Source organism: Dasypus novemcinctus, chromosome 26 (genome assembly GCF_030445035.2).
Source record: "Dasypus novemcinctus isolate mDasNov1 chromosome 26, mDasNov1.1.hap2, whole genome shotgun sequence".
NCBI classification, from domain to species: domain Eukaryota; kingdom Metazoa; phylum Chordata; class Mammalia; order Cingulata; family Dasypodidae; genus Dasypus; species Dasypus novemcinctus.
Window position 1 is genome coordinate 62,847,031 of NC_080698.1, and position 27,386 is coordinate 62,874,416.

The 27,386-nt window shown below is 43.5% G+C and overlaps 2 long non-coding RNA genes across 3 annotated transcripts in view; both read left to right on the top strand.

Annotated features, from left to right (window-relative positions):
* The window catches only part of LOC111766368 (uncharacterized), a 64,593-nt gene extending 52,042 nt beyond the window's left edge, over positions 1-12,551 (top strand). For both annotated transcript variants that reach the window (XR_009183695.1, XR_009183694.1), the window contains exon 8: positions 12,431-12,551. This is a non-coding gene — a long non-coding RNA (uncharacterized lncRNA). The remainder of the gene's footprint in view (positions 1-12,430) is intronic.
* A 1,122-nt stretch (positions 12,552-13,673) lies between these two features.
* LOC139437662 (uncharacterized) lies at positions 13,674-22,772 on the top strand. Its single transcript, XR_011647593.1, has 2 exons — positions 13,674-14,105; positions 20,970-22,772. It is a non-coding gene; the product is annotated as an uncharacterized lncRNA (long non-coding RNA).
* Positions 22,773-27,386: the final 4,614 nt, after the last annotated feature.

A 27,386-nucleotide genomic window follows, 5' to 3' on the forward strand; every position in this document is an offset into this window, starting at 1 on the left:
ACACGACACCCGGGGATGAGCCTCCCTGGCACCGAGGGATCACTACCACATACCAGCTGAAGAAGCAACTAGAAAATGGCCTTGAATTAAAGATTCAATGCGTAACAGCAGAATATACCTGTCTACATATAATAACATGACTTCGGGAAGCGGTTTGACCTAATGTAAGGGGGAAATGGAAAGGAGAAATGAGATTATAAGGCTGTGAGTCTCTAAAACAGAGTCTGGAGGTTGTCACAAGGAATACCCCTATGTACAACTGAACAGAGTCTAAGAGACAGATAAGGTAGATACAACCCCAGGTATTGGTTCTTTTGAGTCTGCGTGATGGAATTGGACTCAGAGGGGATCTCTTTTCGCAAGACTTGCATGCTACTTTATTGGAATTGTAGTTGGTGCTGGGTTTGAGATATATGTAGGGGATTTGAATCTCTGGACTAATAATATGACACCCAGGCCCAGAGCCTCAACAGACTTCAGCTCCTACACTTTGATTTATTGGACTTACTCCACTCAGCTAACATGGAGTTCAAGAAGGTCAACCACCACAACATGGAGCCTAGAGTGTCTACAACTAGAAGCAGGAGGAGTGCATCCAGTACCCATGTGGAATCTAAGCCCTCACTTGACATAGGTGTGCAATGGACACAACCAATCCAATGTCCACAGAGTAAATGTGGAATGGGTGTGGGAACGTTAGCCATGGGGGCTGCTGGGTGTGGGGAACGGGAGGAAGAGATGAGATGTGGAGGCATTTTCGGGACGTGGAGTTGTCCTGGATAGTGCTTCACGGACCATTACGGGACACTGTAGATCCCCCCAGGGCCCACTGGATGGAACGTGAGAGAGGCTGGGCTATGATGTGGACCATTGACTATGGGGTGCAGTGATGCTCAGAGATGAACTTTACCAGGTGCAATGGATGTGTCATGATGATGGGAGAGAGTGTTGCTGTAGGGGGAGTGGGGGGGGCGGTGGGGTTGAATGGGACCTCATATTTTTTAAATTTAAATTAGAAAATAAATAAATAAATAATTTTTAAAAAATCGAGGAGGGTTTCAATCTCACATGGCTGAAAGATGGGATTCTCCCACTTGCCATTGTAGACTCGCTCGTTCACCATCCTCACCTCTCTGTTGGCAGACTGGTTTAAGTCCAACAAACTGGAGAGTAGGTGTTGAAACTCTGCTGAAGCTCAGGTCCCAGCTGGCACATGGACAGTCCCGAGGTTCAAGTCTCCTGAGCATACACCAACCCCAGCACCAACCTCAGGTTCAGGAAAAGTGACATAAGAAGCATGCATAGAGAAGTCACATCTGAGTCCAACTCCATCACACTCAGGAGCACAAACTCCAGAGTAAGGCCCGCTGACAAGGCATTGAACTCTAGAGTCATCTGGTATGACTGCAGGACCTGGGTGTCTCCATAGTTGAGCCCTTTATAAAATTGGGTTCCTTGTCTTTACATCGTTGAATTGTATGATCTCTTTATATGACATGGATATCAATCCCTTGTTGGATATGGGATTTTCAATATTTTTCAATATTTTCTCCCATTGAGTATAATTATACTGCCTGTGTATAATTTTTTTGTGTGTGTGTATAATTGTTAATGTGCTTTTGGATTCTGTTTGGAAGTGTTTTTTGGAACGATGCTACATGTATATTCATTATAAGTATTGGTCTGTAATTCTGTTTTTTGTAGCATCTTTATCTGGTTTTGATATTAGAGTGACGTTGGCTTCATAGAATGTATTTATTTGTGTTCTCTCCTGTTTGACTTTTTGGAACATCTTGAGGAAGATTAGTATTAGATCATCTTTGAATGATTGCTTGTTCTATCACAATACCTCTTTTTGTTTTGGTTCACCTCATTCTGAGGCTTTGAAATTGCCAGCCAACCTTATATAACCAAAACCAGGCAAGGGGTTCACTAATGGGTTACAGATATTTTTTCCCCAGGGTTTTGGGAAAAAAAGTGACCTAAAAGCAGTTTTTCTCATTGCTGTTTCCCAACTGGCTAGCAGATGGCACTCGCTGGCAAACACTTCCAAGGAAGTGCCACAACCCCCAGCTTAGCCTTGCTTCTGATCTGGCTCTGCTGGTCAGTTTCACAGAAGGGAAACCACTCTGTCCTCTGTCACACCCTCCCTCTTCCCAGGGAGGGAGATGGCTGTTCCCCTCTCAGTCAACTGCACTTAGATATGGGTTTTATCAGGTTTCATGCCTTGAGAATGGTTGCTGGGAGCACTTTCCTCCTGCCAGGGGTGTTTAGTACTTCACAGTTGACATTTTGGGCTCTTCGGCTCTCTGTCCCTTGCCCTCCTGGGCCTTGGGCAGTACTGTCTGGGTTATTTAACCCCTGACACAAGTCCCTCAGACATCTCCTTGCTCTTCTCCATTGCTTTTGTGAGAGTTGAGCCCTGTTTGTGTACTCTGATGCAATCTTCCTCAAAGTCTGTAAGCTTTGCTCTTTGATGCATCCCATAGGTTGTGATATGGTGTGTTATTTTTTAGATCTGATTAAGATATTTAGCAATTTCCCTGTAATGCCTTCATTGACCCATGGGTTATTCCAATGGTCATTAATGAACTTCCAAATACCGGGAGGTTTTACGGACTCCTTTCAATTGTTGATTCTAATTTGATTCCATTGCAATTGGAGAAAACACTTTGCATAATTTTAAAGTTATACAGACCTTAGGTTTTTGCTTTGTTGTTTTTTCCGTTTGAACAGCAGAGTTTCTATTCTGGAGAACATTTCCTGTGAACTTGAAAAGAGTGTGTATACTGCTGCCAATGGATGGAATGTTTTGTTCACATCAGTTAGGTAAAGTTGGTTGATAATGTTGCACAAATCTTCTATACCTTGCTGAATTCATGTCTAGTAGTTCTATCAATTATTGGGAGTGGGTATGGAAAACTTAGACTATGACTGTTCAATGATCTCTTTCTCCTTTCAAATCTCTCAGGTTATTTCTTCAGGCATTTTAAGTGTCTGTTGTTAGGCATGAACATATTTTACAATTGCCATGTCTTTAAGATGTAATAACATTTTAATCATTATGGAATATTTCTCTTTGTCTTTATAACATTTATTGCCTTAAAGCATACTGTCTTAGTTTGCTAAATCTGCCAATGCAAAGTTACCAGGAATGGGTTAGTTTTTTACAAAGGGACTTGAAATGTCCCAATTAAGGCACAAGCAGAGATGTTTTCTCAACCAATGTCATCTGCTGGCAAATCCTGGAGTCTTGCCATGTGGCAAGGCAAGATGGCAGCTAATCACTGCCATTCCTGAAGTCTTCTCTCTCAGATGGCATGGTCAAAGTGGAGGCTCTCTTTCTGAGTAACTCTTCTTTCAGTTCTCAGTTTAAATAAAACCCAACAAATGGGTAGAGACCCAACCTGGGTCACTGTGCACTGATGTAGCTCAATCAAATGGCCCCACACTCATGGGAATGGATGAGTTCAAGAACATAACCTTTTGTAGCCTTCACAATATTTAAACTTTTGCAATTACTATATCAGAAAGCAAGAGACATTCCACCCCTTTTATGATTGCTGTCACATGATAATCCTTTTTCATCCTTCTATTTTCCAACTATTTCTTCCTTTGAATCTAAGGCATGCCTTTGCAGATTACACTTTTAAGGATCTGGCCACTTTATCGAATGTATCAATCAGACCAATGCCTATTCAAATAGGTACAGTTCCCCGTTTATTCTGAATATGAATTTTTCTTCCCTGAAAACATCAACCATGACAAACCTACCATCTGTGGACTTATGGAACATCTTACCCTTCATCTTGATATTCCACACAGCTTTGCTTCTGATCATGGAACCCACTTCATGGTTAATGAAATGCAGTACTGGGCATATGCTGATGGAATTCCCTCACCTTTCATTTTCATACTGGAGCAGCTGAATTGACACATCAGTGGAATGACCTTTGGAAGATTCAATTATGGGGTTAACTGGGTGGCCATACCTTGCAGGTCTAGATAAATGTCCTCCAGGAAGCTGTATGTACACTCAATTACAATCTAATATATGGTTCTGCTTCTCCCAAAGCCATGATTTGTGAGTCCAGAAATCAAGGGATGGCAATGGAGATAACTCATTAAGGATCTTCTGCCAAGTGTTTTGCTTCTTATCACCAAAACTTATGCTTTTCCTCCAGAAAAGAGAAAAAATGATTTCATTGAACTGGAAGTCAAAATTGCTGTGAACCCCTTTGGTTTCCTCATGCTTCTGAATCAACAAGTAAAGACAGGATTGAATGTACTAGCTGAGGTTATTGATCCCGATTACCTAGGGGAAATTAGGCTGCTACTTCAAAATGGAAGTAAGGAAGAGAGTTCCAGAATACAGGATATTCCTTATCTAGGTATCTATTTGTATTTCCATTCCCTGTGATTAAAGTCAAAGGAGAACTCTAACAATCAATTTGCACAGGACTACTAATAGCCCATACCACTCATTAAAAAGGTATGGGTTACTGCACTAGGGAAAGAACCATAAACAGCTACTTCGTTTGCTGAGGGGAAATGAATTATGCATGTATAATAGAAGTAGGTGGTTGTAATTACCAGTAAGGATGATGTGACCATTTGCCACAACAAGGACTATAATTGCTATTAATATTAATTTTGTTAGAAGCATTTTTGCATATGTTTGTGTGTATAAACAAATGTCTTTCTTTTCATCTCTCTCTTATCCCCGCATAAGATAAGTTGCATTAACTTTGCGTCAGAGTATTTAGGTTACAGGATAGAAAGGGTAAGAGTGAATATTGGTCACCCAAGTGCTTGCATTCCTATTTTGAGGAAACATTAGTGAACATTCAGTAGTACACAGGATAGCTGTATCATGTCAGATGGAAATGAGGTTTTGTTATTGTCTTTATTTGGAGATAAAGTATAGTTTATCTGAGATGTCAGTGGATGTCCAATTGGCAATGGATAGACTGTTATGATTAGTTTTATGTGTCAACATGTCTAATTTATGTGTTCAGTTGTTTGTCAAAAGCTGCCCTAGTTGTTTCTGCAAAGTTACTTCGTAGATGGGATTCATGCCTAAAATGATTTGACTCTAATGAAGAAAGTTACGACAAACAATGTGATTGGGACTAATGCAAACAGTGAGAGGTCTCAGAAGGGAGAAGTGGGTATTCCAGGTATCATAAGGAGTACTTCCACAAGACTACACCTTCCACTGCCTCCTCTAGTTCCAGCGTAAGGAATACAGACAGAAGATTTCAACTACCCTCACACTGGAATTTCCAGGCTCTGCGCCTTCCTCAATCAAATGAATCAATTCCTTAAAAGGAATCTCTTCCTGTATATATATTTCTGTCACTGGTGACCCCTGATTGATCCTGATTCTCTATAGAGCTTCTAAAGAAGAGGATGGGACTGTGGAACTCTCTTTGTTTTTCCATTTTTATAACAATTATTGAAGTATATCATTCGTACATGAACATACATAAACAATAAGTGTATAGCAAATTTGCAGACTTAAAAAACAAATATGCATAACATGACACAGGACTCCCTTAGGTCATGTATCACAAACACATTGCAGTGTTGTGAAATGTAATAAATTATGTAAGAGTGTGGTCTAAGTAAAATTATACTAAGTATAAATTAAGTACAATTATAGTAAGTATAATTTGGAAGACTTTTCAGTGATATAATAACTGAAGGAAGAGAAGAGATTTGAATACAGTTGAAACAGTTTTGGGAGGAGATCCAAGTTGTGGTCACATATTTGAAAAATACAGCAATTTTAGTTTCCCAGCTACTGAAAAAATGTCATTCAGTGGAATGGCTTCAACATTGGAAACTTACTGGATCATGGATCTCAGGCTGGAAGTCAAAAATGGAGGCTTTAGCAAGGTGATGCTTTCCCATAAAGACCTTTGCCTTCTGAGGCTGGCTGCCAGGGACCTTTGGGCATTGGCTTATCTGTCACATGACAATGCAAAGCACATCATCTTCCCTCTGGTTTTCTGAGTTCACCTGACTTGCAGCTTCTGGCTGTTGACCATGGCTACTTCTGTGTCCATTTTCCTTTGCTTATAAAGACTTGAGCTATTTAGGAATAAGGCCCATCCACATTCACTTTGTATTCCATTTGGGCATACCGTTACTCATACCATCTTCAAATATCTTAATTACAAATGGGTCTGCACCCATGGGACCAGGGATTTGACCTTAAGTTGCCATTTGTGGGGCACATGATTCAGTTCCAAATACCTGCCTTGAGAAGGAAGTGTCCATCCCATATGGACAAGAATTCTAGGGGAACCTGTGATAAGCAGAATTTTAGGATATCCCCAGGACTTCCCACCCTCTCATGTCTAGTGTGTGCATAAGTCCAAGCTTTGTGGATGAGATGAACTTCACTCCCTTAATTATGCAGTAGATCAGGACAAGAACCAGGGACTCAAGGCTCCTGGAGGAATTGCTACACCCCTATGTGGTCAGCTTGTAGCTATATATCTGCTCCAAAATGGCATGCATAATGCAAACTCTCTTTGGAAAGGAATGCCACCTGCTATAAAATCTGCCCATTCTGAACTTGTGGTAGTTTGGTCAATAGTACAGAGAATCTTGTGGAGGTATTTTCCTGGGATCCTATGAACATCAATACCTACCTGTGTTCTGAGATGGTTCAGCTAATCATGGAGATGTGAAGAGATACAATGAGGACACTTGTGTCATTGCCAATGACTTTGCCTATCCTTTTATAATTGCCAGTGGCTTTGCAGTTATTGTCAGCCTTCATGGTGAAGAGGCTGTGAAAGGGATATTGTAACACCGATTGCAAGCTGACTCCACCACAGAAGAGTGATACTCAAAAAGCCAGTGGCAGGGACTTGGAATGTTTCCTTTAACAGGTTTATTCTCTTACCAGAGCTGCCCCAGGCCCACCAATCCCCAATGCACAGCAGGTCTTTAGAGTAACCACCACCATGGCTTTCCTTGAAAACTGATGGGGCATTCTGACTTCAAGATCCACCTTCAGAGTCCTGAATACTAACAAATAAAAAAATGTAAATCTTTTATTTTCAATTTACTGGGTGCATTATGCACTTCAGCATTCCTTCCTAAATATGTAATAAAGTACATATATAACACGAAGTATATTATATATATATGTTCATGAAAAGTATGCTGAATTTTTTGAAACAATTCCTTCTTTGTATTATTTAATCATTTGGGTGGGCCACAGTGGTGTTATGTGGTTAGTTTGTATTTCCTGTTTACCTAAAATATAGCTCTCCTGTTTAATGTAGACCATTGGTGGTCAGCTGTGTTTTCCTTGCTCTTTCCCCAAAACACACATGTCAATCCCATCTATACCATTGATTGATAATTGTAGTGATTCATTTAGAAATTGAGGACATCCTCCCACAGAAGGAAATGCACAGTTGCTGGGTATTCGACTCATCCTTTTTGGAGAATATGCTCTCTATGTCTTCCCACCTCCTGAGATTTATTGATGTCAAATACTAAAACATAGCCGAGGAAACAATGTTTCAGTCTGCTAAGCTACCACAGTGCGACATACCAGAATTGGACTGGATCTTACAATGGAAATTTATTATCTTACAAGCTGGGAGATTTGAGACTGAGAAAAAATGTCCAAATCAAGGTGCCGTCAGCTGAGAGAATATCCCTAAAGACCAGCTGCCAATGATCTTTGCTTCCTTTGTCACATAGCAAGGCAATGGTGGTATCTGCTGGGCTTTCCTTTTTCTCTGGTTTTCATTGCTTCAGCTTCTTGCTTCTGGCTTTCTCTCTTAGCTTCTTGGACTTTCTCTTTATTTCTCTCAGTGTATTCACCCTATTTATAAAGGACTCCATTAAGAGGATTAGGAACCAGCCTGGGTCACACATTAACTGAAGTAACCTAATCAAAAGGGCCCACCCTCTCTAAATTCACACCCACAGGAATGGACAGCTTTAAGAACATGATTTTCTGGGGTACACAAACAGTTTGTTAGCTTTAGACTTTTTTCTGATGCTGTGAATGCATTCTCTATTGGCAGTGGATGACTTGGATGTAAAAGAAAAGAGTTTTTAAGATTTATTTCTCTCCCCTTGCCCCCCACCCCAGGTGTCTGTTCCCTGTTTTCTGTGTCCATTTGCTGCGTGTTCTTTATCTCCCCTTTTGTTGTTGTCAGCAGCACAGGAATCTGTTTCTTATTTGTTGTTGTTGTTGTTGTTGTGTCGTTTTGCTGCATCAACTCTCCGTGTCTGCGGCACCATTCCTGGGCAGGCTGAACTTGCTTTCACACTTGGCCACTCTACTAATGGGACACACTCCTTGCGCATGGGGCTCCCCTCTGTGGGGGACAATTCTGCGTGACAAGGCACTCCTTGCGGGCATCAGCACTCTGCATGGGCCAGCATGCAGATGTCTAGGAGAAGTTTTAAGTTACTCCTTCCTTCAGCAGAAGGGATAAGTAAGTGCAAAGTGTATGATATTGGAAAAGAAACTCTTAGATCATTGATATGCTTGTACAACTATCCTGCCTTCAGTTGTTTGCTAATATTTATTCCTTAAAGTCTGCCTTTTGAAGACATACTGAACAGCCAAACTTTCACTTTTTTTATATGACAATCTTCAGAATATTTGAACATCCTCATTTATCTTAAGTTTAAATATTCTCTCATTCATTTATTCTGCATGCGCTCAATAAGTATTGTTTCTTTTTTAAAGTTTTTGAAGATACATAGATCACACGAAATGTTACATTACAAAATAGGTTCCCATATAACCCATTCCACAAAACTCCCACTCGTCCCACGCTGACAACTTCTTTCATTAATGTGGTACTCATTGCAGTTGATGAGTACATTTTGGAGCACAGCTACACAGCAGGGATTATAGATTATATTGTAGTTTACAGTCTCTACCAGTCCATCCATTGGGTTTTCACAGAATATATAATTTCCTGCATCTGTCCCTGCAAAGGCATCAAGGACAACTCCAAGCCCACAAAATGCCCCAATATCACACTGCTTTTTCCCTCTCCCTGCCTTCAGCAACTCCCATGGCCACTGTCTCCACATCATTGATATAATTTCCATTGCTAGAGTCACAATTATTCTGTAGTAGAATATAGTAGAATACCTCTCTGTTATGAATTAAGCAAATCAAACTGTCTCAGAGAGTTAGAGAGTGGAAGATAGGCTTACAGGGAATAGTTGGTGAGAGAAAGTTTGTGAGTTGACACTAACATGGGGGAAACCTATGATAAATTAGAGGTAACTAGTTGTGCGTGAAGGGATACAACAGGGGCATAGGGACACTGCTGGGTTCGGTTTTGAATGCTTGAGGTGAGGATGGGTCAGATGGTCCAAGGAACTGGGGAGACTGTTGGGTGGAGCAGGAGAACAGAAGATATTGTCAGGTAGTGGTTGAAACTGTAATCATGAGAAACCTCTTTAGAAAATATAATAAGGAAGGGTTACTGGTTTAAGGTGTTTGATGCGTCTTCTGGCAAAGGTGCACCTGGGTCAGGCTTCTAGGGCGTTTGTAAGTGCTCATCATGTCATAGTGTGTTATATGAGTGAGTGTAGGCCCATACAATGAGTGGGAAGGTGTTATGACCCCATCCTGGGGAGGCCTGATATTCTCCAACAGAGGGGAGGATGTCTCTCAAGAGCATAGTTGGCTCCCAGTGTGGGAGGACAGACTAGTGTGTCAAGCCCTCAGCATTCTTGCAAGTATCTACAAAACTTGTCCTCCCAGAAGTGAAGCTTCGGTTTCAGTGTGGGCCCTGAGTGCAGGGGGAGAGAGGAATAGAATAATTGGAAGAGGGGATCACTTGGGGTCAAGGGAAGTGTTCTGTATGATCTTGAAATGATGGATACAGGACATTTTAGATATCACCAAAAATTTATAAAGATTTATGGCCTAAACTGTAAACCATAATGGAACCATGGCTGGTACCTAATCTTTCAACGTATGTAATTGGATTCTTAAATTAAAAAAAAAGGAGCACACTATTGATATATGCAATAGTTTGGATGTAACTTAAGGGCTTTATCTTGAGTGAAAAAAAATTGAGTTCTATACTTGTATATTTACATACAATTCTGGAGTAAACAATTGGAAGAGTTGTTTACTATGAAATATAAACCCTGGGGAGGACATTGATAGTATACAGTGAGGTGGCGGTGGACAGTGGAATGTGTGTGTGGGAAGATTTGTGGTTGGAATGTGTGTGAATTTGTAAACGTCAAGCAGATGTGAGGGCAGCAAATTGGACTTCTCCAAAGGCTTCCTCCATTCCTGACCATCTTGGGAGAATATTCAACACTTCAAGTCACAAAATCTGCCCTTCCGTATGTTCCCAAAGAAGAGACAGAAATCAGGAGAAGAAGTAGCAATTCAGTGGAATAAATGCCTAGTATGTGCCAACACTTCTGGTGGGCTTTGGCACATGGTTGTCAGATGGTGGTCAATGAGGAAGTTCAGGCAGAATGCCCTTCAGGCAGTTCTCACTCTGCAGGCTCATGGACATATTTTAGGGAATAGGCACAGAACAGTGTTTGGACAACACCAGAATCTCCCACCTGCTGTCAACTGTTCAACCAAAACAAGGATGGGAGATGGAGATGACACCCAGGTATGTGAAAACATGAGAGCAAAGCCAAAAAGCCCTGGTCTAAAAATGATGATGAATTCTGTCCCTGACTGAGAAGAGAGACCACAGGAGAGTTGCACTAGTTTCTTACAAGCAGGATTCATTTACTCTTTCAAACATCCTGAGCTGAACTATATTGCATCCAATTTGCAATAAAGAACTTGGAGTGGAAAGGACTTGGTGACTTTCCCAAAGTCATACAGCAGTGAATGGTGGAGCAAGGGCTCTTTTGTTCCCTCAATATATTATCAATTAATGACTGATGTGGTCACTGATTTAAACACCAGGAAGAAGCAGTATGGGAACACATGATGAGGATGCTCTACCCAAATGGAGCCTGCATGACCTGGTGCTTAGGAATCTTCTAGATATTTGTTGCTTGGTGCCCAACCCTTGTCATCCTGCCTCTGTGACATACAGCCTATGAGTCCCACATCACTTTGGTGAGGTCCAGCTTGGAACAGAGAGAGGGCATCAGCTGCAGAAGCATGGCCAAGTAAAAATTCCATTACAGAAAGGGCAGTAGAGGGCAGACAGCCCCTGGATGCTGCTCGCGTTGGAAAAAGAAGTAGAGGTGAAGGAGAAATTGTGGACAGAATTGTGGGTAATATGTGAAAATGACAAGAGGAGAGGGTCCTGATATGTGACTGTTTCTATCCCAAGCTCTTTGCAGGCAGCAAGCATGGGTTGCCAGGAAACCTTGGTAAAAGGGCAGCCTTATCGCCATTTTGCTTATGTGATGGCACACCACCCTGCAATGCAACCCCAGTTGTGTGTGCTGAGCTGTCCCAGAGGACACACTCTGGGAGTCATGGATTGCCTGAACCACAAAGTCAATGGGGAAGGAATCAGAACTTAGCACTTAGAGAAGGCAGCACTGGCCAAGAACAAGGGTGTGTGTCAGGGAATCTCAGAGCCTTTCAGGGCTGACAGGATGAGTCAAGAGACTGGACCATGGACACCTCAATTTGAGAGGTTAATTAGAGATTGGAGGGTAACAAGAAAACTTTCAGTACAAAGAGGGTGTGCACCGTATCTCCTTGATCTCAGGGTTTTTTCCTCGATTGTAACCTCATAGGGCACTTACTGCTTAACTCAGGTCCAGAACATGTCCACCCAGTGCTCATCTAAACTCTCCACACCCCCCAGAATCAAATCCTAGTCACTAAACCCCACATCCCCAGCCTGTCTAACTGCTCTTAACCATGGGCCCGGACAAGAGCCCAGGTAGGGGGTGTTTGAGTGCCTCAGCCCTTCTCCACCTTCCTCCCAGCTTAAATATACCCTGCACATGCAGGGCAGCCCACAGCATGCTAAACAAATCAAACCATTTATTTTTCTCTTTGTTTTATTTTACAATGAAGTTGGTTTGACATTCATTGTAAAGGAACAATTTTAGACATGAATATAATTTTCCACCTGTGCTCCGTATAAAAATTTTAGTCATTATTTGGTGAGGAGAGGGAACAGTGCTTGTTGAGTGATCCTCAGAAGAGTCCAAAGTTTCCTAATATCAGTCCCCTTGGCCACAAAAATGAATCCTTCCCCAGCTTCTTGGACAAGACACAATCCTGCACTGAAATACACAAAGTGACTTAATATCCTCCGTCCCTATATCATATTGCATACAAATACATTTTGATGGACTTGTGAATCTTTTTTTACCCCACATTCTTTTTCTGTCCTTATTAGCATTAAGAAATAGGCCAACTCTAGTAACACATTTAGTATTCCTGAGTCTTAATGTGCTATCTCCTCTATAGAGGCGGAAATACACAGATTCATGCCCCTGGGAAGCAGGCTTGGGGGTGTCTACTCAAACCAACCACACAACACATGGCCTGCATGTGCTGAGGACCATGGAAGCTCCAATGTCTACATCCTTTAGGTAAGGAAAGCACAAGAATGCTCGGGGAGGGTGTTGACTCACATATCAATTATAGAAAATTAGCTGATATTCCAGAAACCAAAAAGGTAGAAGAGCAACTTTCCATGAGGAAAGTGTTAGGAGATACAGGTAATATGCTGATGGCCATCCACTGATGGCCACCCACAATGGAGCCAGGGCTTGTGAGAAGGCATAAGGAAAGACCAATGGGGGCTTGTCACTAAACAGGAAGACCATGACATTTCTCTTTTCCCAGGAGCAGGCTGAAAGAATATAGACTGAAGCAGGAGGGCAGAACTAGGTCAGTCACCTGTGGATCCACCGAGACTGCAGCCATCCATATTCCTCCACCTTCAACATTCCACCATCCCTGAAGCAGCAATGTTGGGCATATACAATATTGCAGAACTGAGAGCATTTTAAATCAAAACTAACTTTATATAAAATTTCTGTAAAACTCCCAAAACTACCACTCCTCATCCCCTACCAAGGGTATCATAGTCATATTGGAAAGCCTTTGAAGGCCCTCAATGTCCTTCCCACAGTCTCTAGAAATGCCAAGGAATAACAGTAGAACCGGGAAGCAGCATGTAGAGTCATTTGGTTAAAGCAAGAGGAAATCTACTGTGGGGGTCCACAATGGAAGGTCTGTTATGTGGAGAGTTTGGCCCCCTGCTCCCTACTCTCTGCATCGGGGCTTCTTCTTTCTAGGATCCAAAAGTTGATCACACCTTCTTTTTTGCGAGTGAGAGGATTGACTGGCACCCAGCACCAACATTTGCCTCCCAGAAGCCCCAAAGGCAGCTATGAAGTGGGATTTTCTTCCAGCAGAAGATGGACCTTCAGCTAATGCTGTGTTTGGAGACTTGGCATCAGGATGAGGAGTTTGATTGTGACCTCTTTTCAGAGATGATACAGACAGGGATTCTCCATGTGCTCTCTTGATTCCAGAGGTGTGATGGCCTGAGTGAGTGAGGGGACTCTTGACAAGTCTCCATGGATGCAGTTGATGTGGCGGTTTCAAGAAGAATGCAAGGCTGGGGAGCTCCTCATCCCCCTCTTCATTGGACACATCTGCAGGCTTGGATTTGGTACTTCTAGGAAAGGTTTCTTGCAGAGCCAACTCATCTCTTCTTCCAAATCTAAGGGAAGAGTGTCTTTGGTGTTGGTGATGATAAGAGGTTTGTTTCTTCCTGATTTGTGGATCGTCTTGTCTCCTTGGAGAGACAGCAATGTCTTTATGGAGGTCCAGGCTGTTGTCTGCTCTGCCATCCCAATGTAGGGCATCAGTACGGACTTGAATCCCTGGCAGTTGGCCATGGTCAGCTTTACTCTCTGCACCATTGCTGGACTTGCATGTGGAAGGAACTGTGTCCAACTCAGGTATATCATACTTTGCAGGTGCTTCCATACCCTCTACATCTTTCAAGGACAGCAGACACTTCTCAACTAGCTGTTGTCAAGGAAATAGACAATTAATGACTGCAGATGTTTCTCACATGAGGTGGCTGAATGTGTGGTGAAGATGACTGCACTCGGGCAGAAGGCAGGTAGGTTTTGTAGACATATATTATAGTTTATTCTACCCATCTTCCTATGCAGGATTCCCAAACTTTCAGTCCTAACCACACCCAGCCCGTACCTCTCCATAATTTCCTCCCTACTGGTTCTCCATTTGCCCCCACACCTTCCGCTATTTTTCTGGAGAAGCCATGCCACCCAAGACAAAGTAGGTTAGACAAGGCCATGTAGATTACATGTTGTGAGGCCTTCCCACCCTTGGTTTACCTGGGTGGGCGTGAGTCCTTCCTCTTGCTGCAGCTCTTCTGTTAGGGACAAGAAGTCTACATGTGCTCCTGGGGAAAGCAATTCTGCTAGGAATCAAGGGAGAATGATAGCCTCCACCAGGGAACAGTAATAAAAGGGGACTGAGTACCCTTGAGAAAGAGCCACCTGTCGGTTTTGGAAGCAGGAGAGAAAGCATTGACACTGCACCTCAATCTGCAATCTGTGGATGTTTGGGATCATGACCTCCACCATCTACACATATAGACACTCACACATGCACACACACACACAAAGACTCAAAAACACATACATGTACCCACTGCACACTGCTCAGGAGATAAGGAATAGACCCAAGTTTCAACAGACTGGGAAAGAAGCACAGACCTGAACATGCTGACAGTGCTAAAACTAAGGACTCTGCTAGACACCTCACCTAAAATCCACCCACCTTGGTGATGAAGTCTTCCTCTGCACACAGCTGGTGGATGTAGTTGAAGAGATCTGGGTCTGCATAGATTCCATCCCATTCCTGCTGTCCATGTTCTTCCTCTCCCCATTTTCCATCTTCCCCCTCAGAGGCTGAGTGCAAAGACCCCACCAGCCCACCCATGAGGTCAGTGTACTCTTTTACGGCTTTGGATGAGATCTCCTTGGGGGCCTTTGTCTTCAGAGCCCGCTGCTGTCTGCGTTGCCTCTGGTTGGAAGCCTTGGCCTTGGGCCCTGACTTTTTTGGATTGGACACTAAAGGTAGGGACAGAGGTCAAGAAGTAAAAGTGGAATGAATCTCCAGCTTTTACTTTCCAACCATATATTGGTTAGAGTAATATTTGAGGGATAGGAAATGCTTCCACTTGGTTCAGGCTAATCTGAAACTACATGAACATTTATAGGATAAAATTTAAAAGATGAATGATCTTAGAGAAAGTTTCTCTTTAAGAAAAAGAGGAACTTGTGATATTGAAAGCTATCCCTTCATCCATCCCCTCATCACAGGAATATTATATAAATGTGTCCCTTTTGGCAGTGAAGATGGGAGTGCCGTTAGGACAGCTGACAAAATTGACCTAGCCCATGACAAAGGGTAACTGAGAAACTGGGTTCTCGATGGGTTTCCCTTTGGAAATACAGAAGGCAAATCTTGAAAGGCATGTAGCTCATGAGTCCTATTGCCTTCTCTCAGTCCCCTTTGCACCTAGTCTTCTGTTGGAATGTGATGAACCATACCTGGCTTCTGGCCTTCCATAGTGCCTGGGGGCACCTGTGGATGAAGATTTGGAGGGGCTGGAGGTGGAGGGCACTGGAAACCATTCCTCTCCTCCAGCATCTGAATCTGCCTTTCTTCTTCAATTTCAAACTCCTTGAACCTAGCATGGGAGGAAGACACAAGCAATGTTGGCAAGATGGCCTGGCCCACTGTGATGCCTATAAAAAGAGATCATCACCAACAATAGGGGAAACTAAGTGTCTTGGGAGGATATCAAGGTCTTGGGTAAGTGCTTTCCCAAGAGGGGTTTTACTCCTGGCAGTACAACCACAGTTTGGGGGTACTTCATGAGGCCCCCACATCATCCATTCACCTATAACAAAACTCATCATCACTTAACGGGAATGTGAAAGAAATGAATCAGTTTGGTACTTGGCAGATTTTCAAAACTGAGTCTACAAGTTGTAATTGTTTGACTATACACTCTTTTAACTAGGATCTAGTGGGCTTCAACAATCTTGATATAGGTTGTTGAATTAAATTAGTCAGTGTGATACATGACAGGATCACAAAGGTGGCCATCATCCCCAAGTCAAGGATGTCATAGCAAAAACTATACTGATGAGCTGACAGTAATCACATGCTGGGATTTGAGATGCTAATATAAATAAAGTAGGGATCAGTGCCCAGATCTAAGAATCCTAGAGCCTTGGAGCAGTAAACTGAATGAAGACATGGGGTGAGAAATGCTTGGAAAGAAAGAAATGCTTGGAAAGACACATTATGGAGGGGACTCAATTTCCAATGCTGTACTTTTTATTTTATTTTTTGTCATTGCTTTGTGTTTTAGCCAAGAGTCTAACATGCAGTTGAACAGATTGTTCACAGGGTATCTGAGATCCTGGCTTCCCCTAACCAACCTCATCAAATTCTAACTCATCTGGAATGACAGGGAGCCATTTGGACATTATCTCATGAGGAGAGGTGGGCCCAAAGTTCTATGCCAATAGGCTCCAGCTGCCCAGACACCCAGACAGGCAGAAACATGCCTTCTAAAGCATGTTACCCCTGCAAAGTACCTACAACCTAGAGGCTTAACACCATCAGGATCTGTAGGAATTACCCTCAACCCCATCCTAAGACCTTCAATTTTGTGATATCTGCAGACCCAGTATCAGAGAAGGGTTGAGCATCCTATGAAAAAAAGGTGAAAAACCGTCCAGTACTAAAGGTGAAAGTGACTGCACAGAGGAGTTGGTCCTTCCATATCCAGGGAATAGTGACCTAGTTGACACCCCTTCTCTAAGTATCCCTTCTATTGACCAGCAACAAAGCTAGTCCCCTGCCTGGCTTCATCCTCCCCAGTCACACCCAGCCACAAAACCTCGCAAATTAACAAGGATCCCTGGACTCACTTTGCTGCCATCTCGTAGTAGATCATCCAATTGAAGTTGCTTGTGTGCCACCACTCCTGCACGGCCCTCTGCAGTCCCTCGTTCAGGGTCATGGTAGGCTTCCGACGGGCCAGTGATCAAAGCACTGGGCTAAAATTCCCCGTGTCAGTAATATTCTACATGCACCTTCTCCTACCCCTTCCTGATACTACCCAGCCAACATCACCTGAGCCCCATCACATCTATCCACCATCTGTCCCTTCATTATCTCCTTTCTATGTGTACCCTGTGATTTTAAGTGCATCTGCCTTGTACGATCCCTGACTGACTATTGAATATCAATATAAGGATTCATTTCTGAAAGTCCAGCTCAGTTAAATGATTGTTTTGGAATCTCTGACTTCCCTCTGTATCTTCAATGGCACTATGTAGTGAATGAACTGGGAGAGCACTTTACAAGGAGATCCCGGGCCTATTCTCAGGGGTCCAAAGCTAAGTAAACAACTTCCCAGGTGACTATTAGGTGACTAGTGCTTTGGAAAACAGAGCATCAGAATATGAAGAGGAGTTAATATGCAAAGCCAAGGGTTGTTAAAGCCCATGCCCATGGACAGCCATGGGCTGCCTCAAGATACAGAACATCATGCTGCTGCCTGCATTGGAGAGTTTGTCCAAGAGTGTTCAAGAATGTGGGAGAATCATTAAGACTCTTAAGCTGGAAATTTGGGGGACTTCCTTGAATTCTTCCCTGGGGCAGGAGATATTTTGGGGATGTCAAAAATTGAAAAGCATTGTGTAAATAAAAAATAAGTGTCTTGTTATTTGATATAGTCTCTACTGCAGTTGACACATAATTTTACTGGGGGCAGGGCAGAGCAGAGACAGATGGCAGTTCAAGGTGTGAAAAGAGGAAAATATTATCACCATGGTTTCTATCTCACAGTCACAACAGCCCATGGTCTTGGGTCAAATTGCTAATCATTCATTCACACTCTTTAGTTAGGGTAATTTCGCCTTTTGTGAGCTCTTTTGCTCTCCTTGTCCTTTCAAAATCTTAAAATGATAATATAACAATTAAAAAAACAAAGAATTACAATAAAAAGGAAAAAGACTAGTTATCATGTAATGTAGGAAAGCATGAGAAATTGTGCCTATGAAGTACTTTGTCTATTAGATCAGGTAAGCATCTCAGCAATGCTCTGAAATAAATGGAATAAACCCTTACAGGTAAGGTTACCAAGTGAGGTAACCTCTCCAGGGTTACAAATCGAATTGGAGCCAAGTACTTCACAACTCTACAGTTTTTACCACCTCCCAGTTCTAACTGGAATTCTCCAGAACAATGTGTATGGGGGCAAAACTAGAGTTATTTGCCTGATCTCTGTGGATTTTGCTTTCTATGGACAACACATGCTCAAATCTTCTGCTGGAAGGTAGAGTACAAGGGGAAGAGTGTGGTGTCTGTAGTCACACCTCAATTCAAATCATGGCTCCTCACTCGATCACAGGACACCTCTCTGATTGTTAATTTTTATGTCAATGGTTACTAGGATAATGATACCAAAGTAGAGAATGGGTGGGCCCCCAATAGAGGGAGGTATCAATTGAGATAAGACACCTGAAACTCAGTCATAAACCAGAAATAGATCTTCTCTCCTCATGACCTACTGTCAAGAAATTCTGGAGACATTAACCTGGGGTATCCATCCCCTAGCCCTCTGTACCTGAATGGTGCAAAACAGTCAAATGTGTCTCCAAGAGGAAGCCACTCACATGAGAAAGCAGGAAAGAGCTTCAGCATCAGGACTTAGGCAAATGTGCCTCCGGGCCAGGGACTTGAAGCACTGCCAGCATCGGAAGTCCTGGTAAACACTCTTGGGCTTACAGGAGTCATCCTTGGACTGGGTGGAGGGAGGACCTCTCTCCATGGAGGCCCCCTGTGGCCTGAAGAAAGCATTCCCTGGAGGAATCCTGGGGGCCAACTGGGCAGCTGGTGGTGGAGCCTAAGGAGGAAGGCCTGGGGTCCAACCTCCCTCAGCGGACTGGGTGCACCCCACAGCTGAGGCTGGGATCAAGGGCTCCAGAGCAGAGGCCCTCAAGATCCCAGGAGGGGCATGCTGAGCAGCCCCACAGAGGATCCTTGGGTCACTTGAAATGTGGGGCATCTGAGGAAGGACAAAAGGCTGAGTAGGAGGGGGCTCTGCTAGTCCCCCTAGTTTTCTGATTTGAAGAACGATCTTCTCACCTCCAGTTCCACTGGGGACAAGGCCCCCCTTTACTGTCACCAACTGTGGCCTGGGGAATGCAGGGAGTGGCAGAGAGCAGCCAGGAAGGAAAGATGGGGGTAGGTGCTGCCCCCAGGGAGGTGGGGGCAGTGGGCCAGGAATGGGTGAAGGGATTGGCAGGGCAGTACCAGGATACAGGGAGGCTCCAGAGTTCATGGTCTTGTCTGGTCCCAGCACTGGAGATGCTGTAGAGACAAGGAAATGGGTGGATTTAGAGTCCACAAAGGCAACACTCTTGAGGCTCTCAGGAACTGTCCTTTACTCATTAGGAAATTGAGAACTTATTGAAAATTTCTTCACCTACGCAGCTCTGGATCTACCCAGGCATAACTAAGATAGTTTTCTCTTCATCCAAACTTAATAGTTACTCTGTTCTTAGCTCCCAAAAGGACATCAACCAGACCTTCCCAGTTCTGCTTACAGGAATAAGAAGAATAAAATATCAACTGAAGGCAAAACCAGAGAATAGCATCAGAAGCACCAATATCAGAATCTAAACTGTCACTGATAAATCACTGAAACTGGAACAATAGTTATGAGTTTAACATGCTTGAGATGGCACAGGACTGGAAAATTGCAGGTACTCTCCTCACAAGACCCCTGGAAGGTCTAAATTCATCACTTGTTTCTTGTTTTGGACTTGCTTTTCTTTCCGTCTCTCCCCTGTTTTTTTCCCTATAATAATTCAAGTTCCCATTCTCACTTTGAACGGGTTCTGGGAAGATTCTCCCAGTTCTTTGCTTGTGCATTTGCAATAAATCACCTCACTGAGAGACATGTTTCTCCTTTGTGGTGCTGGGACAGGCATGCCGTTCTGTTGGAATGGCCATGCATACATCAAGAGAATCAGAGCTATGAATTTCAAAAAGTGAGCAGGCACGTAGGTGGAGGAAATTCAGAATAGCACCTGTCCCTCTAGTGATTTTAGGTTCTAGAACTCCAGATCAGGGTTTTCCCATAAGAGAACTTGCTCCCACTCAGTGAGGATCCCAGACCTCTGAGTGCTAAGGAGAAGGAAGCACGTGCTATCCGGACAGCCCCTCTCTGAGGAAATCACTACCAGAAATTCAGCCAGACTCAATATTTGGTGAAGGCATTTGGTCGGCCTCTTTTTTTTTTTTTAAGATTTATTTATTTTATTTAATCCCCCTCCCCCCTCCCCGGTTGTCTGTTCTCGGTGTCTATTTACTGAGTCTTGTTTCTTTGTCCGTTTCTGTTGTTGTCAGTGGCACGGGAAGTGTGAGCGGTGCCATTCCTGGGCAGAGTGCACTCTCTTTGGCACTGGCTGGCTCTCCTTATGGGCGCACTCCTTGCATGTAGGGCTCCCCTACGCGGGGGACACCCCTGCATGGCAGGGCACTCCTGGTGCGCATCAGGACTGCCCATAGGCCAGCTCCACACAGGTCAAGGAGGTCCGGGATTTGAACCATGGACCTCCCATGTGGTAGACGGACGCCCTAACCACTGGGCCAAGTCTGTTTCCCATCAGTCAGCCTCTTGACCAAAGAGCTGGTGTCAAGGAATTCTTTGGAAGAAATACCCCTCAGCAAGCTCAGGAGCAGATAAGGGATGTTCTTTTGGGTAAGTTCTAGGCAGCACAAGGGCGTTATGAAGGTCGTAAATTCTTAACGGTATGTTCTGCATCATCTCTTCAGACTGTTACCAATACTACTATTACTTCTAGTACTAATAGTGGTAGAGTAACATATACCTAATTGTATCTCTTCTCCTTCCCCTCTTCAGAAAGAAACCACCCTTCATTGAGTGTTTTACTGAAAACAAATAGCAGCCACTATCTATTCCATGACCATGCAGTATTCATGGACTATGAGCAACATCTTCACCTCAACTTTAAAATGAAGAGCTGAGGGTTCACCGTGAGGAATTATAGAAGATGAATTGGTTGAACACCTGAGTTTACACAGTTTAAGAAAAAGTTATAAAGTCCAAGTAAACCCAATCTCTAAAACAGGCTGAAGTTACCACAAATGCCCTGGAAATATTGAATCAAAGGAATCATTTGCCAGGAGTGAAAGCAAAAGGCCTCTGGGCTGGGACCGTTAGAGTAACTTCCAGGCTGCCTCACAGACAGGCTATTTCACTGCTGACTTGGCCATGATGAACTCTACTGAAAAGTTTTTTTACGTTAGACCATTGATTCTAACTGCACCCATAGGATCTCATTTACTCCAGGTCATATTCTTCGAGTAAAACCACAAGTTCCCAGGTGCCTGAAGTAATGACAAAGGGTGGAGACAAGCCTCTCTAACTACCACACAACATAAACCTGCTACCATTTAATACACTTGTTATGTGACTTTTTTCTAGAGAGAAACTCTTCATTCATCCAAACTTTCTCATACCTATTGTAGCCCTCTCACATATCTAGATGTACCTCTAAGGAGACCCCTTCCTCAACTCTAAGTCTTGGCTTTCCAACCTACCCCACCAATTTCCAGGGGAGAAGTTCTTGGTGGAGTCCAGTGATTTCTCCTTCCTCAAGATTCATCTCAAATCTTGTTCCAAGAAGATGGGTCAACTGTGAATTTCTATGGATTTGAAGGATATCAGGGACCCTGATAACACAACACCTTATCCTAAGTGCTTGCCTTTTGAAGTCACCTCGGTACACTTGGACACTGACCACCGCTTCCTGACAACCTCTAGCAAAGATTCAATTCTACACCCTGAGAGTGAACTGCTGCCAACAGATTCCCAGGAATCCACGGAAAGGGTGGAGAAGTTTGAATCTCAACAGGACTAGAACGGAGCACTCAGACATTCTACAGGGGGGAGAGGCAGAGGGCAGTTGGGCTTGAAGTGGGGGAGGGTAGAACTTCATCCAGGACTTTGACAGGGGAAATTGCAGGTGGTCCCTTCAAAGTATAATGGGACAGCAAAATTATTAGGGACTTTGTTAGAGCAATTTATTGATTCTTCCTAATTCATAGCACAAAGACTTCTTCCTAGGTTCTATACTTAAATTATTTATAAATAAACATTGGTTTGTGCTGGAAAGTCCCTCCACATCAAAGAACTCCAGGCTTGTAGGCTTACAGGAAAAATCGATGCTTTTTTCTCATTAATTGGTTGTTAAGTATTTTAAATTTACATTTCAATGATTTGATTGCTTTTGACAGGTGAGCATTGCATGGTGCGAAAGTCAAATTTGGCACAATGGAAAATGTATTGAGAAGTCTTCACCCACCCACTTCCCCTGGCACCCAGTCCACACCAGCAGAGGACACTAATGTTTTTGCTCCTTTTGCATCTTTTCAGGAAAATATCATGCAACTAAAAGCATACACAATGTAAATTCGTTATAAACATTTTATGTTTATTTCTGATTATAAACAGTTTATACAAGAGTATATATATGTTATCTAGTGTCAATTTTACTGCAATTACTGTCTTTTGGCTGGTAGCTTGTTTTCAACTCTTCTTTCCTTAACATATGCTACAAGGAGAAGTTCTTCAATTAATAAAGCCTTTAAAATGTCCCTAAGAATAATGTTCCCAGTTTTAGCAAATAAAAAATAAACCCCAGTAAATTTTGAAATTCAGTAAGCAATGAATTATATTCTAGCATAAGTATGTCTAAAATTGTATATGACATATATGCTAATACACATTGTTTTTATGAGATTTAAGTTTAAGTTAGGTGTCCTCATTTCATCTGGCAATGCTACATAAGTTGTGTAACCCATTACGTTTTTAATGGTTACCCCATAAAGAAAAAGAAAGCCTTTGCCATTCATGACATGGCTCTCCTGAAAACTAGCAGAAGGGAGAGCCCCTATGCCCACCTCTGCAGGACTTGCTGCAGGAACACCATATTTTCTGATCCCTAAAAAGGGCAGCATGAAAACAACTGTGACAGTTTGAAGCTATCTGGGGATCTCAGAACAGGTCATGTGCATGCAGGTAATCCCTTCCTGTGCATTGGAGGTGGCAACTCTATTAAATTACTCCTGTTCAGGTCCCTTAATTAGATAGCAAGAGACAGGGTGGGCCTTAATCCTCCTATTTGAGTCCTTTTTAAATGGTGGAATAAAAGCAGTGGAAGTGCAGAAAAAAGTTGCAGCATCAGACAAGCCCCAAGAACCTGGATGAGAGAGGTCCCAGTGGCTGGAGGGTGAGATCAGCAGTGCACACACAACTACCAAAAGAGGACCCTGAGAAGTCCGAGGAGAGGGAGGAAATATGCCATTGACCTGACTGCCCACATGTGCTAGAAAGAGAGCCTGGAGGAGATGCCAGTTACTCGAATTGGCAGAGATGTCACTGTGTCTTGTCATGTATCAGGCGTCCAGGATCACCAGCAGCCACACTTCAGGAAGACAACATCTCAGGTGATGCCTTGATTTGGACATTTTCACAGCTTCTGAAGTAAGCTTTTAGCCTGACACCTTCCCGTAAGAAAAAGCAACCCATTACTGGTAGAGTGCTCCCACCAGTTTTCAGAGAACTAAAAAATACACTTCCACTACAAATGATATCTCTAACCGGCATTGCCCCCGAACAGATGGATTCAGGGAAGTACACACTCAGCACAGCTGGCAGCATGGGTTCTCCTGCTACTCTGGCTCCCACGGTGACCACAGGATTTCTAGTCCCGCCGAGTTATTACCTCTGAGGAGGCAGTGAGGATTGACCCATTCCAAAGCGGTGAGCCTGGAAAACATTTACAACCTTGAGCTCTCTACATGAGGGATGAATGGCTTAATACTAATAATAAGTCTAGCATTGAATTTCTTCTCAGGACTCCCTTTAGCACTCTCAGGCTAAGTTCCAGGCAGGCCCTAGGAATCCATTCTGATTGGATGGGCTGAGAAATTCTAGCTTAAATTTTTTTTTTAAGATTTATTTATTTATTTAATTCCCCCCTCCCCCCCCCCGGTTGTCTGTTCTCTGTGTCTATTTGCTGCGTCTTGTTTCTTTGTCCGCTTCTGCTGTCAGTGGCCCAGGAAGTGTGGGCGGCACCATTCCTGGGCAGGCTGCACTTTCTTTCACGCTGGGCAGTTCTCCTTATGGGTGCACTCCTTGCGCGTGGGGCTCCCCTACGCGGGGGACACCCCTGTGTGGCAGGGCACTCCTTGCGTACATCAGCACTGCGCATGGGCCAGCTCCACATGGGTCAAGGAGGCCCGGGGTTTGAACAGCGGACCTCCCATGTGGTAGACGGACACCCTAATTACTGGGCCAAGTCCATTTCCCTAGCTTAAGTATTTTGAGCACCTGGCTTGGAGACTGTGGTGGAATAAAAAGGTATTCAATATGAAATAGGGCTAAAATTCTTGGAATGACTTTCAGAAGCATGAGGACTTGGCAGGTACCTCAGAAGTGAGGAGCACTTTCTCATGAAGTCAGAACTCCAGAGGTAAAAGTCCATTCCCAGGCAGAGATAGTATCCAGGTAATACCTTTGTTGGCATGAACTTTTATTAGCCAAAGGGCAAGAACTGCCCCACCTTCCTATACCATGAATATGTGGGAGGCTCAGACCAATTCCCTAGCTCTCTTCTCGGCTTCATGAGTACCTAAGCTGTTACTGCCCATGGTAGGGACAGTGACTGGTAAGGGATTCTGCAAAATCCAAGCCGTTACCTGGGATACAGGCTGGGGCAGTCCACTGGTGAGGCACCTTGTGACGTTGATGACAGGGAATGCCCAGCAGGGATCTGGCCATAAGGAGATCCACCAGTTTACCCTTAGGAATCTTCCTATAACTTGGAAAACTTCTCTGTTCAACTCTCAGCTCTCACTGATGATCCATTAACTTTACCGCTGCACATGTGATCACCTCTCTGTGTCTAATTGGCTGCTCTGATACTGAGCAATTGTTATTTGCAATGTGATGACTAAGGAGACTATGAAACCTCCCCCCTCATAAATGATCTCAGTCCAATATCCCAAAGACACATTCCTCTGCCAGCCACCCCTGTTTTTGGAGGATGCCACCCTCATGCAGATGTTCAGCTCAAACTCTCAATGGTAACCTCCTATCTCCTATTGTTCTTGCACCCAGTCATCAAGACTCATGTCCTGGATCTGACCTTGTCACTGTGTCTCCATCTACATGGTTCCTGCTAGGGTCTCGCCCTCACAATGCTCAGCGTAAAGTCGTGGTCAGAGTCCCAAACAACCTGTCTCTGTTTTACCTTTTCCTCTACATTGCAGTCACTGTCATTGTGAATTAAAACTCTTTCCTCTACCATAGTGACAGTGTCCTCAGTCCTCTGACCCATGTCAATTTTAGCCCCCTCACCCTGCATGTGACTCAGTGTGTTCCAGCTCCTCTGGACCCTGGCTGGTCCTCACAACCCTCATGCTCACCACACCTACCGAGTGCTCTCACCTGCTCTGGCCCCTAATCCTTCAGCGCTTGTGCCAGGAACCCGCACTGCTCAGATAGAGCTTGCCTCATGCCTATTTCCATGGGCCCCCTTTTTTGTCCCAAAATCTATACTCCTACTTTCCCTGCTTATGCTTCTCCATCACCCTTCACATCTCCTTACATGCCATGGATTCTCTTTAGTTTCCTTTAAAATTTTCCATTCCTAAATTATCAGCTCCACAGTGGCAGTGACTTTATTAACTTCACTGATCTAACCCCACAACCTAGCCCAGTTTTCTTTCTCTATTTTGGGGAGAAGCCATGGTGCTGTATTGGTTCATTTATGTTATGTGGATGCCTCAAATGCTCAGAAGGTCACTTGCTGCTTTCCTCTGTAGTCATTAGAAACCTCTAGTTTTTCCTCACAGTCTCATAGCATCATTATATGTGACTAGAATTATTATCTTAAGGATGCCAACTGCTTCCCTGGGAAAGGAGCTCCTTGCTGTACCCTCAGCTTTCCTTTGAGTGTGGGTTAGGGAGTGTAGATTTTCTGATGTTGTCCATGAGGGATTTCTTCTTGCTCAGAGAACCCACACTGCATCACTCTTGAATGGGAATAAAAATATCTCCATGTTACGAGTGTTGTTGGGGGGGGGAGAGGGGGGGTGGGGGGGTGGGGTTGAATGGGGACCTCACATATATATTTTTAATGTAATATTATTACAAAGTCAATAAAAAATAAAAAAATTAAAAAAAAATATCTCCATGTTAAGATAACACTTTTAAATTTTTATTCTTTATTATTTTTAATATTCCATTGAAATATATAATGTTCTTTGTAAGTATGCTCTTTATCTCTCCCCCCCTCCAAGAGAAAACGTCCTCTATTTTTATTTTTTACCTATTACATATTTAGGTAAATTTTTCCTTTAACTATAACTTTATTTTCTTGGGAACAAACATTTGCAAGTTGATATTCCTTTTGTATTTTAAAAATCTCATTAATGAACTGCATGGTTTAATATATTAAATAGATATAATGTAAATGAGAACAAATAAAAGAAAGTTTACATTTATAAAAGCAACAAAAATTTAAATTATAAATATGATAAGGTTAATAAACATACAAATGGGAACTGGGGCGGGGCAAGATGGTGTCTGAGTGGGTGCACCTTATAGTCTCTCCTGAGAAGAAGTGGCTGGGCAGTGTTGGAAATTTTTCAGGACCAAGCTGTTTCAGGGTTTTGCAGGGCAGAAAGTGTCTGGACATTGATTTGGTGGGACGGTGACAGAGAAGATATGTGTAAAAGGTAGAATTTAGGCTCTCTTTCACTGAGATAGGGGCTGCACACAGGACGCTTCCCCCTGGGGTGGGTGGCACAGCAGCAGCGATTCCTGGAGGCTCTGCTGTGCTGGGGAATTCATAAGCCCTGAGCAGGCTATTTGGGGGCTTGCAGGGCAGGAGGTGGACAGAGATGGAGGAGTTTTTTGCGAGACATGGAATTTTGGGTTTCTGACACAGAGATCAGTGCTTCCAGCTAGAGTCCCACCCCCTAGGACTGGCTGCTGAACTGCAGCATCCGTAAATTGTTTGTAATATAGAGGCGCCCCCAGCAGGCTGTTTTGGGGGATTGCAGGGTGGGAGATATCCTGAAGTTGACTTGGTGAGACAGCGACAGAAGAGACTCTTGTGAGAGGGGGAATTTTGGGTTCCTGACACAGAAGTCAGAGTTTGTGGATGTGAACCCCCCCCATAGGGCTGGCACCCAGTTTCAGGGATCCCTGAAGGCTGTGTTGCACTGTGGTGCTCCCAGGCTCCCT